Below are 4,191 nucleotides of genomic sequence, written 5' to 3' on the forward strand. Positions count from 1 at the left end.
TCATCCCTTCTCATTTTACGCACTTTATTTTTGGAGTCTGCTTCAAAGTGTTCAGTGGTGATGAGACGAGGAATCTGGTGCAGCCGTTGTTGAATGTGAAAGGATTGCAGCCCAATTTACACGAGAGAAAGCTCGTGCCTGGAGGTTTGTGAGGAGCAAGTTCCAGCAAATTGTTTCTGTCCCGGGATTAAACCGGGAGTTTTTCGCGTGTGACGCCAACATGATAACCATTACACCACGAAAACACCTATTTAGTCCAGCCCAGGTCAGATGGAAGTGTTAAGGGAGAAAGTGAACTGCTGACTCCCACTTCTGGGGGATGTCCCAAAGCGCTTCATAGAGGTGTAATCAAAAACATGGAATCATGGAATCGCAGGAGTCCATTCGGCCCATCGTGCGTTGGCCAGCTCTTTAAAATAAATGGTGCAATTTTAAAGGGGGTGCAGGAACAGAGAGACCTGAGGGTATACGTACACAAATCTTTGAAGGTGGCAGGACAAGTTGAAGAGATTGTAAACGAAAACGTATTCGGAATCGTTGACTTTATTAATAGAGGCGTAGAGTACAAAAGCAAGGAACTTATGCTGAACCTTTATAAATCACTGGTTAGACCCCAGCTGGCCATCACACAATTCTGCCCACCACACTTTAGGAAGGATGTCAAGGCCTTGGAGAGGGTGCAGAGGTGATTTACTAGAATGGTGCCAGGGATGAGGGATTGCAGTGAGGTGGAGAGACTGGAGAAGCTGGGGTTGTTCTCCTTAGAGCAGAGACGGTTAAGGGGAGATTTAACAGGGGTCTTCAAAATCATGAACGGTTTTGATAGAATAAATAAGGAGAAACTATTTCCAGTGCCAGAAAGGATGGTAACCAGAGGACACAGATTTAAGGTAATTGGCAACAGAGGTGAGATGAGGAGAATGTTATTACGCAGCGAGTTGTCATGATCTGGAATGCACTGCCTGAAAGGGTGGTGGAAACAGATTCAATAATAACATTCAAAGGGGAACTGGATAAATACTTGAAGGGGAAAATTTTGCAGGGCTATGGGGAAAGGGAAGGGGAGCGGGTCTAATTGGATAGCTCTTTCAAAGAGTTGGCACAGGCACGATGGGCCGAATGGCCTCCTTCTGTGATGTTTCAATGCTGTGATTCGATGTTGTGGAGCATTTTCTGATGCAGTGGATATTCGGGGCAGAGGACCAAGTGGGGATTGAGCTCGACGGCAAGTGTATACAGTTCGTTCAAAGGACTGAAGCCGATGGTTTCATTCCTCCCGTCGTTTAGCAGCAGGAAATTACTCGGCCATGCAGGCGACTTTTTTTGTCTTCATTCATGGGATGTGGGTGTCAATGGCGAGGTCAGCATTTATTGCCCATCCCTAATTGCTCTTGAGAAGGTGCTGGTGAGTCGCCTTCGTGAACTGCACCTTTCATTGACTGTGTCATTGACATTTTCTGGATAGAGAGAAACTATTTCCGCTGGTTGGGGATTCTAGGACTTGGGGGCACAGTCCAAAAATTAGAGCTACATCTTTCAGGAGTGAGATTTGAAAACATTTCCACACACAAAGGATGGAACAAGTTTGGAACTCTCTTTCCCTAACGGCAATTGATGTTTGCTTAATTGCAAATTTTAAATCTGAGATCGATAGCTTTTTGCCAAAAGAACGTATGAAGGGATAAGGGCCAAAAGCAGGTATATGGAGTTCGATCACAGTTCAGCCATGATCTTATCAAATGGCGGAGCGGACTCGAGGGGCTGAATGGCCTACTCTAATTCCGATGGTACATTTCCCCAAGTGTCTGCTCTCTCCATAGTTGCGACCTTGTGTTTAAAGCATATTTTCGTTTAAAGGTTCGTTTAGGGATGATCCGGTGGGCGTCAAAACGTGCCGTGGATCGAGACCGGGTTGGTTATTGCGGGAAGAGCAAATCAACTGGGCCGAAAAATCAACTGCAGCTCAAGGTAAAAATAAAATAGGAGTCAAAGTAACCAATGTCGGAAGTGGGAAGGAGACTGCGACCTGAAAGCAGTGCCTTAGACCGCTCGGCCATCCTGACGGATAAATAGTACTTTGCCTCGCCACCCTTTCCACATTGAGACCCCCCCGGAGAAAGGTTCATTCACTCGAGTGCTTGGTTATATAAATGATGCTGGAAAGGCTCGGTGAGCGGGATGCCACCTCCCCGGGTTTTCCTGAGCCTATTGTACTTTATTCCTATTTAATGACGGGAATATTCGCAATCAGTAGCCAAAAAGGATTAAAAGCTGAATCACAGAGAAATGGAAATCCTCGTTAAATCTGATAATGCTGTAAGTAAAACTCGCTGGTGGTCCAGTGGTTAAGATTCGCCGCTTTTACCACTGCGGCCGGGGTGCGATTTCCAGCCAGAAGAGCAACTTTTGAACACTTGTTATATTAATCGCATGGAAGAAAAAAAAAACAATATTTTTGTTATTCACCATTAATTAACCGATAACGTTATTTTGCAGAATGAAAGGCCACTGAGGGATGTTGGAAAAGTTTAATAATGTCTTTTGTGCGATGAACTTTTTATTCCTTCTCATTTTACACACTGTATTTTGAAGGGCTCCGTTTAAAATGTTCAGTGCTCGTGAGACCACGAATTTGTGTCGAACTGAACAAAACAGGCTCTTTCACAGAGGACAGAAAAATCTGCCCCAAAATAATGTTTCCGCCCGGGATCGAACCAGGAACCTTTCGCGTGTGAGGCGCACGTGATAACCACTACACTACGGAAACCTCTGATCTGCTTACCAGCCAGAAGTTAGAATGACTGTATTGATTCTCATTCATAACTATTCACTTGATCGAAGTTGCACAAGTCACAAAAGAAAAATGTTCATTTCAAAGTTATTAAACTCCCAAATGTGACCTGCCTTGTTTGGACAGGGGTTGACCCAGACGTCACAGCCTCAACAAAGCATTTTCTCAACATTTCCATTGGGAACAGGAGGAGGCCATTCAGCCCATTGAACCAGTTCCGCACTTCAATTAGATCAGAGATGATCTGAACCTCAAATCAATTTATCCGCCTTTGCTCGCTATCCCTCGATACCCTTACCCAACAAAAATCTATCGATCTCAGTCTTGAAAGCTTCAATTGACCCCCAGCATCCACAGCCTTTTGGGGGACAGAGTTCCAGACTTCTACTGCCCTTTGTGTAAAAAAGTGCTTCCTGATTTCGAACCTGAATAGCATGGTTCTAATTTTAAGATTATGTCCCCCTCGTTCTTGATTCCCCAGAGGAAATTGATTCTCTCTCTCTATTCTATCGAATAATTTGAACATGTTAAACACCTCGCTCAGACCGCCCCTCAATCTTCGATACTCGAGGGAAGACGAGCCCAATCTATGCAGCCTGTCCTCATAATTCAACCTTTTTAGCCCCGGTAACATTCTGGTGAATCTGCTCTGCAACCCCTCCAAGGCCAATCTATCCTTCCTGAGGTGCAGTGTCCAAAACTGAACGCAGTTACTCCAGACGCAGTCCAACCAGAGCTTTATATAACTGGAACATAACTTCCACTTCTTGATATTCCAGCCCCCTGAAATAAAGGCTAACGCTCCGTTAGCCTTTTAAATTATTTTTGGACCCGTCCGTTAGCTTTTACTGATTTATGTAAATGAACCTTTAATTCTCTCTGCTTCTCCACAGTTCCGAGCTTCTTACCATTTGGTAAATACCCTGACCATCGGTCCAAAGTGGATTACCCCGCATTGAACTCCATCTGCCATAGTTTCTCCCACTCACTTAATCTATCAATGTCCCTTTGCAACTTTTCACTCGCATCCACACTACTTACTGCACCACCTAACTTAGTGTCATCAGCAAACTTGGATATACGACTCTCTGTTCCTTCATCTAAGTCATTGATAAATATGGTGACAAGCTGAGACCCCAGTTACAGATCCCTGGGGGACACCACTAGTCGCATCCTGCCAATTGGAGTATGTACCCATTATCCCTACTCTCTGTCTCCCATCTCCGAACCAATTCTCTATCCATGTCAATACATTGCCTCAAGATCCATGTGTTTTCATTTTTGCCAACAGTCTCTTGTGTGGAACCTTATCAAATGCCTGCCGGAATTCCATATAAATAATATCATAGGAACATAGGAACAGGAGTAGGCCATTCAGCTCCTCGTTCCTGCTCCGCCGT

The 4,191-nt window shown here is 44.7% G+C and overlaps 1 non-coding gene across 1 annotated transcript; it reads right to left on the reverse strand.

Annotated features, from left to right (window-relative positions):
* Positions 1-2,694: 2,694 nt before the first annotated feature.
* On the reverse strand, positions 2,695-2,767 carry trnav-cac (transfer RNA valine (anticodon CAC)). The gene has a single exon. It is a non-coding gene; the product is annotated as a tRNA-Val (tRNA).
* Positions 2,768-4,191: the final 1,424 nt, after the last annotated feature.

Source organism: Heptranchias perlo, unplaced genomic scaffold (genome assembly GCF_035084215.1).
Source record: "Heptranchias perlo isolate sHepPer1 unplaced genomic scaffold, sHepPer1.hap1 HAP1_SCAFFOLD_50, whole genome shotgun sequence".
Lineage (NCBI taxonomy): Eukaryota > Metazoa > Chordata > Chondrichthyes > Hexanchiformes > Hexanchidae > Heptranchias > Heptranchias perlo.